The sequence below is a fragment of the Mastomys coucha genome, chromosome X, assembly GCF_008632895.1.
Source record: "Mastomys coucha isolate ucsf_1 chromosome X, UCSF_Mcou_1, whole genome shotgun sequence".
Taxonomy (NCBI): domain Eukaryota; kingdom Metazoa; phylum Chordata; class Mammalia; order Rodentia; family Muridae; genus Mastomys; species Mastomys coucha.
Window position 1 is genome coordinate 62,748,086 of NC_045030.1, and position 16,756 is coordinate 62,764,841.

Here is a 16,756-nt window from a genome sequence, read left to right on the forward strand (position 1 = left end):
CCCCTTCATGCCCTCCTCCCTTCCCTTTCTCCCTTCCTCTCCCCTCCTCCCTTCTATTATCCTTTCTCCTGCCTCCCCTAAGCATTTCTAGTCCATGAAAACAAGAAATGGCAAAGGTATCTTATGTGTCTCCTCCCATTCAGGAAGTTCGTTTGTTCTCTCTTCTTGATATTATGTTCCTATAACTCGTCCTGAAACATCTGGTTCCATAGCCCTCTTTTCTATTCTTTTCCCTTTTATTATTTTGTTTCCTTATTTGTATTTCTTTTCTTTCTCTGTGATGCTTGTGAAATACAGGACTACACTCTTGCCTAGTCTGCCCTGGAATTCATTGTGTATTCCAGGCAGGTCTTGGTCCTCCTTCCTCAGGCATCTTAAGTTGTGAGAGAGCATGTGTAGCCCACAATTGTTTGTTACAAAAGTTCTCATAAATAAAAGCATTCATCTTTGTTCAAAGGATGCAGCCAGATCAATATATGCATTCTCCGTCATATAATGCTTATTTCACATATGCAAATTAAATGATAGATCCACAATCATTTTTTTCCTATTTGCTAATGAAAAATACTGAAATGGGGGTTGTGTGAATAACTTCATACTGATCCAGTTTCCTTATCAATCACTTTAGAACAGTATGCATATACTTTAATGTAAATATACTTGGATGTCAGACAGACCTGAAAAACAAGCAGGATCCTTTATTTCATATATACTATTTAAGACTGAAGTGCTAGCAAAAGGCCTGTTGCAGTGCTTTTAAAATTAGTAGAAGCTGGGAGAGTTAAATTTTGTTCTACACTCTGTTTCAATGCAGATTGATTTAGTTACTGTGTGCTTTGCTTGTAAATAAAGCAGCAGCTTTCTGATTAATTGGATTGCCCCTGGTCATGGGCTTCTAATGACATTATGAATCTGATAAAACTACTTTTGTTTCAAGATATAGACATCCCTAACCTTCCACAATGGGAGCACCATTTTCACCAAGTAGCTATTGGAGTCCTAACTTCTCCTTAGGCATTATTTCCAACTGGTCACCTTCCTGATAACATGCCATGTATGGCAACTGCCTGAGAGAGCTATTTATAGTAAGCAAAACAGGGCACAGCTCTGGCTGGCACCTCCTGGGCGCCTTTTTCATCACCTGTTTCTCTGGAAGAGCAAACAAGGAAAGAGTGACATGTGAATATAGGCTGAAAAGAAAGAATGTGTAGAGAGATGTAGCTGCAAGAGTCACAGGGATAGACAGCAGGAGGGACCTTTAGCCTTGCCTGGCATGGTCTCAGCTTGTCTCACTCTGAGGCTAAATTCTAGGGACTGCATTACTCTTACTGTACTATTTCTTTTAAAATGTATATAATTTTAGGGGCCCAGTGAGGTGGCTCAGTGGATAAAGGAGCTTGCTACTAAGCCTGGGTGACCTGAGTTAAATCCCCAAGACCCACACAGTTCATTGCCTTTCTTAGCACCATTGGTCTCCAAGGAAATCATATTCTTCATGTGGTGATGAAAACCATTCACTAGTGCACAGGAGGATATAGCAGAATGTTCTTATGTTTTAACTTCATCTCATTATTTACATGTATTATTGGAATATAGTTTTAAAGTTGTATTTAATGAAGTAATATTCACATTAAAAAAAGATAGAGAACTGGGCGGTGTTGGCACATACCTTTAATCCCAGCACTTGGGAGGCAGAGGCAGGTGGATTTCTGAGTTCGAGGCCAGCCTGGTCTACAGAGTAAGTTCCAGGACAGTCAGGGCTACACAGAGAAACCCTGTCTTGAAAAACAAAAACAAACAAAACACAAACAAACAAACAAACAAAAAGATAGAGAGAGGGAACCAACTCATGCAAATTGACCTCTGAATTCTAGAAGTATATTGTGGCACATGTTTCAGGCACCACAAAATAAATTAATATAAGTATATGTAGTTTTACTTGATTCTGATAATTTAACACACACACATACACACATATAATATATATGTATATATATGTAATGTGTTTTGATCATATTTACCACCACACTCTTTTCTCATTCCCTGGTAACTTACTTTTGAACCCTTCTTCTTCCCCAAATACCCCATCATGTTTTTTTTAGTAACCCACTAATTTGCTTATATGTACATGGATACAGGGTTGTTTACCAGATTATGAGCAACATACCAATGACTACACCACTGAGGAAAATGTATTCCCTTTCTCTCAGCAATAATTAACTTACAATGGCTACTATGCTAGGGGTTGGATATCCTGTTCTCCTATTTCCCAAGTGTAGGATGGGAAAATAGAAAGTATACAAAGTTACAAGTCAGACCCACATTGGCTCTGCTACTTAGAAGCCTGGTGAATTTGGGCAATGATGCCACTGGTTGGAATATCACTTCTTCATCTATAATTTGTGGCTGTGCAGGGAGTTCTAAGACTGAAAAATATCTGAGACATTCTACAGATGGCAATTTTCCTGATAGTTCTGGGCCAAAGTCATATCACTCCTTTTCTGTGCCTAACAATCTGTAGCCATGTTGATGGTACAAATGAAAGATTTTGATAGGTCCTTGCTATGTACCAGGGACTCTGTTAGGCATGACACATGCCTCAGTGGGTTATGTGAGAATGGAGTTATGATATATTGGCCGATGACTATTAAAATAAAATAAGTTTCCTGGTTCTTGAACTTGTCAACCTCAGCAACTATTATCAATTTTTAGAGATGCTTATATGAGAATCTCTAAATAATGTACAGCCAGTGCTTCCAGATCACCAATCACATTTACCCTGTCTTCTATCAATCTGCTGCATTCATTAGAAATGCAATAAGTACAAAAGTGACACCAGGCATTCTGGATGTCTTTGTGTGTATAATGTACACTTGTTCTGAAGGGGAAGACAGGGAGTTCAAGTCTCTTACCAAGCATGTGGAAAGCTGTTTCTCAACATTAAGCCCTTTCTTCTTTTGAGTTCCAGTGTTGATCCATTTGCAAAGAAGAAGGAAGTTATTGAGAAACTGCCTAGATGTTGGTGTCACATGCAGAAACGAGGTTCTGAAACGCAGAGTGGTGGCACCCACTCAAAATCCTGAAACTGGGAAGCCTGAGGCAGAAGAATCACAAATATCATGGGAGTCTGAGCAACATAGTGAGTATCTGTTTCAAAACCAACCAAAAGGAAAACTGAGCCTCTGGGATCTCCCAACGTGAATGGAACAGAATGTTGGAGATTTGACAAAAATACAAAACAAAACAAAACAAAAAATTCACCTCATAGAGAATTCATTGGAGGCCAGAAGACGGAGGGCTAGAGGATTTGTTCATATATTTTCATCCAGCCCTCATAACACCCTAAAGCTCAGAATGTTCGATTACATTGTCCAAGGTCATAAAGCTAGTAGTAAGTAATAATGCCTGTCAAGGCCTCCAACCATTTTCCTGTATCACAGTACATCACGGGGCCTTTATCCATGAGTTACTGAGTCAATGTCAGAGTTTAATGAGAGTACATATTTAAATTGTTGGATTCTTCACCACTCTACCAAAAGAGAAGTATCTCAGAATCTAACAAAAAAGCAAACCCTAGAACTGTCAAATTAGGACCAACATAATCAAAAATGGAAGATTCTCCCTGCTTCTGGAAACGAATATTAAGGCAAATTTCATTATCAGAGGTACTCCAGCTTTATGTCAACCACTTATACCTGGAAACATTCTCTAACTGGAATCCCAGTGGCCACAGCAGTCTGAGAATCAGGTGGGCAATCTTCACTCTCCGTCTGACCTCCATTACACTTTCTCCAGTCTCATCCCCATCCCTATAGCAGATCATATACAGTAGATTGGCCTCCCATCCTCCATTCCCTGGGGACTTCACCAAACACTGCAGCAAAAACAGTTTTTCTCTCTTCCCCAAACCCTGACTCTTGCTCCAGAACATGCAGATTTATATTCCTCTCCGACCTGATCTAGCAGAACCACAAGGTTGAGAGCGACAAACAGAAACATAGGGTAAAACTTTCAGTCAACTACAAGGCCTATGACAATATTTCTGACATCTTCACAATACTGTCAGGTCTCTCACACTTGCCACTCAGAACTTAGTGAATACTTATGAATTTGGCATGTTATTTTGTGACAAAATTTTACTATATATTCCAGGCTGACCTTTTATATTCACAGTTATCCCTTTGTCTTTGGCTTGACACCATACCTGAGAATTTCTCAATCCCCAAATCAATCACTACTGTTGAGTTTAACAGTACTTTCCTTCCAGAGCTTTAAGCACTTTGCCATTTCCTTTACTCTGGAAATTGGTAAGACAAAAGGCTTTAAATGGGACAGTGGAACAGCTGGCAAATTATGGGACATGCTGTACATTGTAATACATGATATTAAAGCCATTGGCAAAATCAAATTCTCAAAAAGCAAATTGAAAGATGTGTCTGTGCACCACATCTTCATACTGGACTTGAGAATAGTAGCTGAGCCTTGGGACTACCACTATTCAGTATTGTACCAGTCATAAGTCAGCAGTGCCCTCCAAGGTGGCATCAAATGTTTTATCAAAATCCAGAGTACATTTTTCAGTCTTTAACTTCAAGTCCTCTTGGTGGCATCTGACATTGAGATCCATACATCATTCTTTGATGTTCTTCTATCCTTGAGTTTCCTGGTCATATATTATCCTAGTAATCTTGCTAGCTTTCATCATTATTCCCTCTCTTATTGCCACATTTCCCATTCGCTGACATCTAGTGGTAAATGGTATCAAAGGTCTCTTTTTGTCCTCTCTGTACCTTTTTCTCCAGACCAGTACTATCTGATATAACTCTCTGGGATTCGAGGAATTTTCTGTACCTTTACTATACAATATGATAATTACATGTTATATGTGGTCATTGAGTAATAAAGCATGGGTAGTATGACTGAAAAACTGCATTTTCAAATGGACTCAATTGCACTTAATTTAAATTTCATTATCTGTATTTAGCTCTCCTATCTTTCTGAATAAGACAATCTTAGAAATCTGCATGTGGCAGTATTATCTCATAATATAACTTTAGGCAGCACCTCCATAATTATGACTTCTCAGTGTCCTTTGATTTGATACCAAGTCCCCAAGGTCATTTTGTTTAACTGTTATTCAATTACATGTGGAAGGATCCCATAGTTCACTAGTAACATCTCTATTTATAAACCTTTCCTATACAAGTAAAACATGTTACAATAAATGTTGATTAAAGACAGTTGGTTTTCTAATTCATAATTTTTTGTTAGAGCTTGTTTGATGGTAGAAAAAAATGTTTAAAACATTGGCCAGCAGTTGAGAGAAAAATCTATGCTCTTCTCCACATCGATTCTATCCCTTCATTAAATATAGGATGTAAAGAGATTGGATTCTGGTGTTTGGGAAAGCTGCAGAGTGTTGTGTCTTAGATATCTGTATCAGTGGTCAAACTATTTAGTACTGAAGCCCAACCCTATCACTTAACAAGCTACTTAACATGGACAAATGCAGACTATCCTTAAGCCTGAGGTTTCTACAGCAGAAAATGAACATGAGAGTCATATTTACCTGACAGGCTTTTGTGCAGATTAAATGAAATCATGCCACAAAATGCACCCAGTGTAACATCTGGCACATAATAATATTAGTAATAGTAATGTCTAAGTCTACCTAAGCTCAGTAAATCTCATGCCATCCACTGTGAAGCTAAGGGACTTTGGAGCTGAGGTTTCAAATGAGGAATTCTTAAAGAAGGCTCCAGCCTCAGCAAACTTTAAGTAGCAGAACTCCTGAGTAGGTTGAGTCAACAAGCACCCATGCTTCCAGCATATTTAGGGCATCATGATACTTGATGCAAAGGGGAAATACTGGTGTTCCCACAACTGAATCACTCTAAATAACCTTCTCCTTGCTCTACAAAAGGAACCCTTGTTGGCTATGTGTCTGGCTTATGATGAGCCTTTGAGAAGCCATTTCCACCATTGAAGAGCCTTGAAACAGTCCCAGGATAACAATGTAGCAGCTTAGACAACATTTTAGCTCTAAGCCTGAGCCACTGAACTCTGTGTAGATCTTCCTGATGAAAATGTGTATAACTAACTCTCACAAACTCTCAATGAATAAAATCAAGTTCAGGTATTCCACCTGAAAGTAAACTTGGTGATGAGCAAATTTCTAATTACATATGCAAATTTTTACTTACACTAGGGCAGAATCTGCTTCCAGCAGGGAGGGATTGGTAAATTGTATCCCTCATACCTAGTTCATTAACTTCTGCTTTAGAACAGCAACAAGAACTATTTTCATTTATTTGTTCATTTGTATATGTATGGTGTGTGTGTGTGTCAGTGTGCTTGAGTATGTGGACATAATCTTCTTCAATTACTCTTCTACCGTATTTTTTTCAATAGTCTTGCTGAATAGCTTGCCATTGCAGCTAGACCAGCTGTCTCGTGAGGCCTTGGCAATCATCTGCCTTCACATTTCATCACAGTGACTAGAGACATGTGTTGCAGCACTTGGCTCTTCTGTGGGTGCTGAGGTGTTTAACTTAGGTCTTCATTCTAGCACGGGAAGCACTTCACATAGCAAGCCAAATTTTGAATTTTAAATGGCTGCCAACAGCTCAAAGATATCTATCTCATGGCACATGCATATTAGATGAAATTTAAAATTCAGAGCCCCTAAGTACAGTTTGATCAGAACACAGCCATACCCAATTGTTTTTTTTCTTTCTTTCTTTTTCTTTTGTTTTGTATAGTCCGTGGTTGCTTTCTAAGTACAGTAGTAAACTTGATAGCTAGAATTAAAATTGCAAAGCCTGAAGTATGTATTATCTAGATCTTCACACAAAGAGTTCATCAGTCTCTTTTATAGTGTTCTTTTATGAAATGCAGTTATTAACTAAACCAGTATTCTAAGATCTCTGTAGAGATTCCAATAGGAATATGTATGTATGTATGTACGTATGTATGTATGTATGTATGTATCTATCTATCTATCTATCTATCTATCTATCTATCTATCTATCGATCTACATATCATGCATCTCATTTGTCTATTTGTCCCTTTTAGAATACTTGAAAAGCAATAAAGGTGCATAGTTCCTCCTTAGCTGAGGCTTGAGGAGGAGTTGTAGGTACACTCTCTTGCCTTGTGGAAGAGCCTTACCTACCGTGATGAACTGTATCAACTCAAAGTGAAAGTCTAAATAAACCCCTCCTTAAGATTCTTCTTGTCTGTTCTTTGGTTTCAACATCATGAGAAGTAACTAAAACGCTGTCTCATAGAGCCCAGAGGCTCAACACAGTTGTTTATCTGCTGACCAAAAAACCTTGGAGAACACAGGGAACCTTCTGAGGGGCAATTCCAAGTTTCCTGATGACACAGTTTCAGTGCAAACTTGTTTTCCTTTGCAGTTGCTAGTCACACTGCTATTACAAGCCAGATAATGCAGCCCATATTTAGGGTGTTTAAATATCTTTTTGAAATTGCACATAATTTATAATGTCTACAAAGGCATAGATGAAATGGGCTGATGTTTCCTTACACTGGAGCAAATTAAGGTATCTATTTTCTCCAGCAGGTGTTTGAATACTGTAACTCCAGTTAATGCTAATGTTCCAACTGTGCACAAAAAAAGGCGAACTGAATAAGGGAGGTTGTTTCTATTCTAATCTCCTCGCAGCCTCCCATTGACTCAGTAAGCCTACAGCAGTGGCTTCTTTCCCTTCTTCTGAAAATGAACAAAACAATAATAATCTCACTATTTCTTTCTTCCAAGATAAAAGTACTACATAAGCCCATGTCAGCATTCAATGATGTGTCTCAAAGCTTAACGTGTATACAAAAGCCCATTTACGAACTTGTTAAAATTCAAAATTTCTTTCAGGCAGTCTGGCGTGGGCCCTGAGATCCTTCATTTTATGCTGTCAGTCCAAGGACCATGCTATGAGAAATAAGGCTCTAAATGGTACTTCAGTTTTTCATTATTAGTTTCAGTAAGAATTGGTATGATTAATGATAATTTGAGTGGCCTGAAAATTTCTTCTCTACAATCTTCAGGGAGAAAAACTCCAAGCCATCACTCTAAAATTCTGGGTGCCACAGCTGAGAATTCTTAACAGAAACAAGTCCTGGAGAAGCTTCAGAGTATTTCAAGCTTGATGTATAATAATGACAAGCAGGCGCTGTGGTCAAAACAGATGTGACTTTGCATTCTGACCCAGCTATTTACTAACCACAGGAGCTATGATGAGGAATTTAGCCATTCTGAAATATCAATATTGGTTCTCACATCTGTAAAAAGGGAGTGACAGTAGTTGTTTCAGGTCTGGGGTCCAGTACTTTGGAGGCAAAAGAATGAGTACCAGGAGTTTAAAGGCAGCCTCAGCTAAATAACACGTTTAAGTCCAGCCTGAGCTACATGGGACAACAACAACAAAAACACCCTAAAAGGTCAATAAGAAATCCAGTATTCACTGGGTCCCTTGCATGAGCCCTATCATGACACGGGCACATCTACTAAAGATCCTTTCCTTATCTATCCCTCCTCACACTCTCACTTCTTAGCAGCAAGCAGCCTTTCCACCTCTGCATTCTCGGAAAAACACATTACACTTAACAGTGACTTTGCAAATGATCATGTTTGTGTGAGTCTAGGCCAATAGTCAAGAGTCTTTACGGATATTATAACAAATGGCCTCGCACATGTGGGAGTGAACACATTGGCAAGAACCAGGCACATGCCCACAAAGTGGGGGGTGTTAGGAAACTAGAGAGCTGGGACCCAGACTGGAACAGGGGATTTTATGTCACCATTTGGTCTCTGTTTGTGACCTTTTGGACTCTGAATTAAATAAGTATAAAATACAGTAAACAAAAGCACACTTTATGCAAATAAACACAATTAGCACATTTCCTTTCTCTTACTGAAATTGTTCTGTAAGTTGGTTATACTCAGCTGATAGCCCACTCACCAAATTGGACATCTGCTGCTCATTTATCTTGAAGGAAGCAGTGATCAGTAGGCAGGATTCCCACTCTGCAGATGCTAGTTAAAATTGGTTTTATTGATGTCTCTTGTCTATGTGATCTGGATATTATTTCCAAATCACATTAAGGGTTGCCAGATAAAATGGAAGATGCCCAATTAAACTTGAATTTTAGATGAACTGTATCTTCAAATTTCTCTGTCCTATTCAATGTTTAGGATTAATGCTACTAAAGATTATTTTGTGGTTGTTTCTCTGAATTTCAAATTTAACTAAATAGCCTTGATTTTTGTTTGGTAAATCTGGAAGTCCAAAACATGATGTTTTTGTGTATGAACAGTTACAGAGGATAACTATCATAAAATGTCCTGTTGCCCTTCCAGATAAAAGGCACATTTTGGTCAGGAATTAAGGGAGTCAATTGATAATACTCTATTCCATCTCTGATTTCAGGATGATATGAATAAGAAGGAACACAGTGACGAATGTGATGAGAGATTGCCTGCATGTATAAGTGAGTATCACAGGGGTCTAATGCTGGTGGAGGGCAGAAAAGCATGCCAGATTCTCTGGAACTGGAGCTACAGATGGTTGGGAACCACCAGGTTGGCGCTGGGAATTGAACTTGAGTACTCTGAAAGAGCAGCAAGTGCTTTTAATTGCTGAGCCATCTCTCCAGCTTCCAGAAAGTACATTTTTCTTTCCCAAAGGAGGGGATGACAATAACTTTGGAAAGATTTATATTAGAACATCAAGGTTGGGTTGCAGTTCTGTGGAGGCTGTGGGAACGCACTCATTTAACTGTTAATGTGAAAAGCAGAGAATGATTATGCTGCTAACTGGTTAGCTTTTTCACTGCGTGCTTCCAGACAGCCTAGACATGTTATGCATCCTTTAAAATGCAGTGCTTCAAATACTACCTGGAGGAGTATATAAATATCATTGTGTGAGGCTTTTATAAAAGCAAGAATTAGTGCTCACTTCAGCAGAATATATACTAAAATTGGAACAATACAGAGATTAGCATGGTCCCTGTGCAAATTCCTGGTGTGTTTCATACTTTTTTAAAAATAAAAGCAGGAATTGATGTGATAACCTAAAAAGAATAACCACTGTAGACATGAGTATTGCTAATATGTTCATGTCTACTCTTATTTTTATATCTGGAGCCATTTACCTAACAGGAGCTTCTTTCTTTCAAGTACAAAAGAAGAGAAAGCAGCTGCTAGAAAAGAACTCTGGCAAGGCTGTACATGTGCCACCCCCAACTCTAGCTAGAGCTTTAACCAAGCAGAAGTTTGGAGCTGTTTACCTTGGTTCTTTATGTTGCATATCAGTGCCGTGACATTAGGCTCGCCTTCATTTAACTTCTTTTGGTCTCTGTCCCCTCTTTCCCTTCTGTCATACCTCTTCCCCCCTCCCCATCTCTTCTTCACATTAATTTTCTTTCTTTCCCTTTTCTCCTTTTCACTTCTATTTTATAGCTTAAGCAGATGTCATATTTGGAATCCTCTCATATCAGCCTCCCTAGTGAAGGTGCATGCACTTACCAATCATGCCAGTATTAACTGCTATTTTAAAAACTGCATTGGGGGTTACCAAGATGCTTTAGCCACTCCATTCTAAGACCCTGAGTTAAACCTCCAGATCCCATGTAACTCAGAAGGAGAAAAGACTGTATGTCTCCTTTCATCTGCACTCCTCTGCCCTCACACGTGATTGACTACTCATGCCTATGTTTTATGCACATGTGCACATGCAATAATAAAATAAAATAAAATAAATTCTTCAAAATGATATTGGAAAGGTTTTGCTAAGTTCAATCATAAATAAGTGGAGGTGTAAAAGCAGATTTTTTTTTGTTTTATTTGCTATTTAAAAGCAGATTCCGATCACTACATTGTGAGTAAAAAACTTGATGCCTCAGACAAATTGATTAACTATGATTTTAACCAAGATATATGTAGTTTCTGTGACCTATTTAATGGATCATTACTTTGAAACACTTTAAAATTCATAAACTACTCCAGCTCCACATAGACCTTATGTTAAGCTTGTGTGACCTCTCCAATTATTAGATCACAACTGAATCTAGAAACACATTATTTTTTGTGGCTTTCTGGCAGAACTAAACATAAAAGTATATATGGGCTCAAACCACAGCAGAAGAGAATAGTATTTGTGCATCATCACCTGAAATAACTGCTTTGTTGTTTTAATTTCAAGTGGATGCTTTGTCTATATTTTGGCAAAAAAGTAATTTCTAATAGAAAAATGCAGATGCATTGAGACATAGTACAGGTAAATAATAGTTGTCACAGGAAATTAAAAGAAAGACCCACACAATAGGATGCAAGTCATTTCACAAAGAGCCATGAACTCTCTAAGTCCCTCCATATAGCTTGTTCTGCACTGTGTAGTGTGGCTGAAATCAGTCCCAATGTACAGGACTGCTCTTCCCACTCAGCCACATGCAGTCCTTGCAGAGAGTCCCTGCTCTCACTTGTCTCCTAAAAGCCAGAGAAGCAAATGCAGACTTCACGGTGGGTGAAATTGGTACATTTCCAACAGTCTCAGTCAAGGGTATATTCTAAAACATTAAACACTAGTAATAAGAGCCCCACAGCTCAAGATCTTTGAAACACTGAAGTTGGATCTTGAGACTCATCTGACGAACAGTTCACAAAGCAGAGTTGAACAAACTGTTACGAGACTCAGGCATTACAACCAGAGTGCATTTGGACTGCATTTATTTGATAGCAGGTTACTCTTATAGTCTCAGTTTTCTGCTCTAAAGCTTTGGGAATATCACAATAATTAAATTCTGACTAATTCATTAGAAAGTAGATGTCACAGAGGGGTGCTATCACAGTTTGAGGACTCATAACACTTAGCAATGACCAAATCCCCACCTCACCAGATGGTACTCTACTCAAACAAGTCCATTTGGTGATTTTCTCTAGCTTCTTCCATGTTCCTTTAGCTTTATGTTCACAAGCATGCACAATAGCAGATGGGAATGGTCCAGATCTTGCCTTTCTCTTACACACAGCTGACATGCAAGTCCCAGATATTGTAGAGACATGAGTCTCAGTCTCAGTATGTTCTGTCCTTTCAGTTCCCCATGTCTTTTCTTAAATACCTGTCTCTGGTCCTGAATTTCAAGAGGACAGAATCTAGTGGAAAGAAATAGGTAAGGGTGTTCTTACATATTCTACACAGTAACTGAGAAGAGCAGAAACTTAAACAGTAAATTGGTCAAAATGTGGAAAAGGCAGCATAAACCTTGTGATTTAATTTACACTACAAAGGCCCAGTCAAATCGTGCCTTTGTAGTGACAGAGATCATGATGGTAGGTAATGATGACAATGCTAATGAGGATGCAAAGCTTACAAGGTGTTGACAGTGATGTGAGGAGCTGCTACTATAAGTTGTTTGCAAATATTGCCACATTTAGTCTCCCTGTGACATCAGTGGTGTATGATTCCAGCTTACAGATGAGGTGAATGAGGCATAGAAAGTTAGAGCTGTCTGTCCAAAGTCGTACAGCTGGCAAATCATAATATTCATACCCAAACAAACAAAACAGGCGCTGGTGCCAGACTACTTGCTCTTAGCCATCATCAAATCAAACTCTTCATGACATTGAATGAGAATTCAAGAATTCCACAGCATTGAGCTGATCAGAGTGCATGCTGAGTCTCCACATTTAAATTGAAAGTCAATAAAAAAATATTGAAATTCTTGAAGTTGGAGACCCTTTCTTATTTGTCTCATCAGCTGCACAAAGTAGCAGAGTTGTTCTTATGGTGCTATGGATCGAACTTGGGGCTTTGAACTTGCTAGCCAAACAGTCTATGACAGAGCCACACATTCTCCCTTTACTTTGAGATACAAAGTCTCACTAATTAGCTCCAGTGTGCCTTGATGTTGCTGTGGAGCCCAGATTCATCTGAACTCATTGTTCTCTGCTTCTACCATCTAAATGCTAAAAGGTAGTGATCATGTTTGGCTCCTGGGTTATATTTTTAACTTAAGTGATATGAAATATATATAATATATGTGTATTGCTTTATATTATCTTATATTGTTTTATGTTAAAACTATCAGAAATGTATTTACTCAATTTAATAGAAAATAGACAACTCTCACAAGCTCTAGAGCTACCTATATTCTTTATGATCTTTAAATGATTTATTACTTTTTAGTAAATTAATCATTGTAGAAACTAAAAAATCCCAACTTGCTTACTAAGTAAAGATGATAAGGCCCAAATAAGAAAGAGCTAGTCTGTTTTTGACATCTTAAATATTATATTCTTCATTTTCCAAATCATCAATGAGTGATGAATCAGATGTATTGTGAAGGTGACATTCACCTTAACTAAATTTTCACCTGAAAAATACCCTACTTCTAATTTCTTAATTCCACAGGTGGTTATCAAGAATTCCTTCCAGATTGTGTCTTGATGATGCAAAGAAAACATTCAGCTGCTGCTAGTGTTTTCTTTTGGTTTTTGGCTCCTAAATGGCAATAACACATCATTCCACAAGATGGCACTCCTAATTCTTTGTATTTGTTTTCCCATCATGATAAAAGCATCTATTCTAACAACTACTGAAAAATTAGAACTATGATTTCTATTTCAAATTTCATTTTTTTCTGAGTGATCATATTAACATATATTAGACACCTGAAAATGTTTTCTTTTCCCAGGGTATGGTTTTATCTTAGAGCATGGATGTATGCTATTCTGTCCATGAGTTAGAATAATTCTTTACTACTGTGGGTGCCTACACTAGAAAGACACTCAAACCTTTACGTTAAAAAATAAAGTAGAAACTTGTCCATAACACTGCAAACAAGTAGAGCTCCAGTATAACAAGCCAGTGCAGGCTAGGAGATCTTGGACAGATCACCTTATGCCTACCCGGGATGTTTCATTCCATTTTTGACATCAACATACCCAGTTAGCCCATACCAACACCGGCCCTGGGTGCCTTCACCTTAGGCTATGTATACCCAAAGTAAGAGATTAAGCTGAATTTATCAAATATCCTGAGGATGAAAGGAATAGCTACTAAATTTATAGTAATATTGACTAAATGTTATATACCATAAAGTTTACTAGGCAGTTTGAAAAGTATACTTTCATCTAACATTATTAAGATTGTAACTAGCCAACACAAATGGATTCCATTTTCTTCTGTAAATTTTCTGTTTTGTTTTGATATACTATGTCTTTTTTGTTTGTCTGTTTTGATCTTATTTTTTGTTCTTGTTTGAGAGGGAATAAGACATTTGGGAAGAATTGAGAGATGGAAAAGAATAAGATCAAATTATACTATATGAAAACATTTCTAAATACAACATAATTTACAAACAGAAAGACTCTTATGAGATAGTTTATGTCATAACACATAGCTATTAATAGTCTAGGCAATTCTCAAATATTAAATAATTTCAATTAATCACCATGGCAATATTTTGAAGTTACATATACAAAGAAAAAAGGATTTGTCAAAGTTCTCTCTGCTAGTAAATAACATAACTGGGATGCATACCTATGGATATAAAAACTCCAGAATCTAAAATCCAAAACTACAACTCTATTTCATGAATGCAAAATAAATTAGGAACATGAAACATGAAAATTCTCTACATTTCTGCTACTAAACCTAGAATTCATTCTGAGTCGATGTCTTTTCTCCTCCCTTCCCTTTTCTCTTCTCTGTCCTGAGTTATTTGCTTTTAGCTCTACTTAAGACCTCACTCATCTGTCTTCTCACTTGTAGCTTCTTCCTTCATATTTAAAACACAATCTGGAAGGGGATAGCAAATTGGCAGTTTGAAGACACTCAGGAGTTTCATATACTGCTCACTAATTTGAAATAAAACACCAGAGATTTGGCTCGAGAAAGGGATGAATAGTTACAAAAAGAAAGACCTTCCTAGATGAAAAGTAATTTCATCAATTTATCACCACTATCCCAGCAATATAGAAGAGAATTGAAGGAAAAATGTACTTTGTGTGGGGTTGAGCATTGGAGTAGATAGAATCTTCTACTGTGAGGAGCAGAAGATGAAGATTTCTGGTAAGAAGGTTTGAAACACAGACCCAAGTGTTTGTGGCCACACCCCAAAAGAACTTTCTCTGAGAATGTTTGAAGATAATTACAGAACTGTGAGATGCAAGGATCAAGGAGAGATGCTTTATAAAAACAACCCTAAACTGTTAACCCAGCCGCACTATTGTGAGAAAACAGACATTCCTCTGATGATCATTATTGGTGAGCAAGAACATAATGAAGGTGTTATCAAGCTCCATTCTGTGGCCAGCAGGAAGGAAGTGACCATTAATCTAGAAAGTCTCTAGGGGGAAATTGGAGAAGCAATTGTCTGAGTCTTGATTAGTGCCTGATTTCCATCTGCTGCCCTTAGAAAAAATGTTTTCATCTAGGGCCAAGTTCTGGTGGACTTTACAACAGTAGGCCAGCATGGGTGTTGTACCAGTGACTTCTGCTTCTGTCTCTCCTAGATACAGAACTACAGAAGGTCCTGAGTACTTGTGGACTAACATTGGCAGGTGCTCTGCTAGAACTCTCGTGGCTATCATGCCAAAGAGGCATCCTCTAGCTGCAGAGGCAGATCTGAAGTGCCTCTGAGTTCTGTCAAAGGTTTAGATGGTTACTATGAGCAAGGCTCTGGAAGTGTTGCCGTAGGCTAAGACTCTGAACCATTGGAATGAGAAGCTAAATATGTATTTCACATTTGACTGTAGCTTGGGATCCAGATTATGGAGAATTTGTCAACATTAGACTATAGGTTGCCCATGAAGTATTAAGTGGACAGTAAGAATGGACATAAAAAAGAGATGATGTCCCAAGGGCCCAGCAGTGCATCTGTTGAATCTTCCAGTTAACAGTAGGAGGGTGGAGTTATTTAACAATTTTGAACATTGAACTTAATGGATGATAAGTTAGCAATATGCTCTTTTGAGGTTTTAAACACCATTTCCTTTGTTATAGTAATTTTTCTGGATTATTCCATATTCTGCTCTGGAGATGGTTCTAGAAGTGATTATATGATATATTTTACATTTCAAAAATATACTAGTGGGCTGGAGAGATGGCTCACTGATTAAGGGTGCATATTACTTTTGCCGAGGACCTGAGTTCAGTTCCTAGCAACCACATCAGGGTGATTACAACTGCATGTAACTACAGTAATGGCTATCTGGGGCCCTCTTCTGGCCTCCACAAACACCTGCACTTAATGTGCACATACTCATGCACAGATACAGACACAAAAATAAGAATAAAATAATTTTAAAAAGTAAAAAAGGTAATGAATTTGAGACAGCCAGGCAAGAAGTCTATGAATAAGCAGTTCCTTCTCATCAATACTCCTAAATGGAAAGTCTCCAATGTCTACATGAATACTGCAGACTATCAGGATGCACTCAAAACAAGATCCAACTGTTTTCTGTTTGAAAGAAACAAAGGATCATAATGGAATATGTCCTCAATGTGATAGAATATACCAAGTATGGAACCCTAATGTAAGTAGGTGTAGTAGGTCTCTGATAAAATAGACTTCAACACAAAATTCATCAGAGGATATAAGAAGGTCACCTGAGGGTCTGGAGAGATGCCACAGAGATTAACCACAGGAACTTCTCTACCAGAGGACCTGAGTTCAATTTCCAGGACCTACATCAACAGGGTAAAAGTTACCTGTAATTCCAGAGATACCCAACAA

At 38.0% G+C, this 16,756-nt stretch overlaps 1 protein-coding gene and 1 pseudogene across 4 annotated transcripts in view; one reads left to right on the plus strand and one right to left on the minus strand.

Annotated features, from left to right (window-relative positions):
- Fgf13 (fibroblast growth factor 13) overlaps nt 1-16,756 on the minus strand; it is a 517,884-nt gene that overhangs the window by 131,901 nt on the left and 369,227 nt on the right. The gene's annotated exons all lie outside the window — the stretch shown is intronic.
- Nucleotides 9,968-10,058, plus strand: LOC116096034 (annotated as a pseudogene).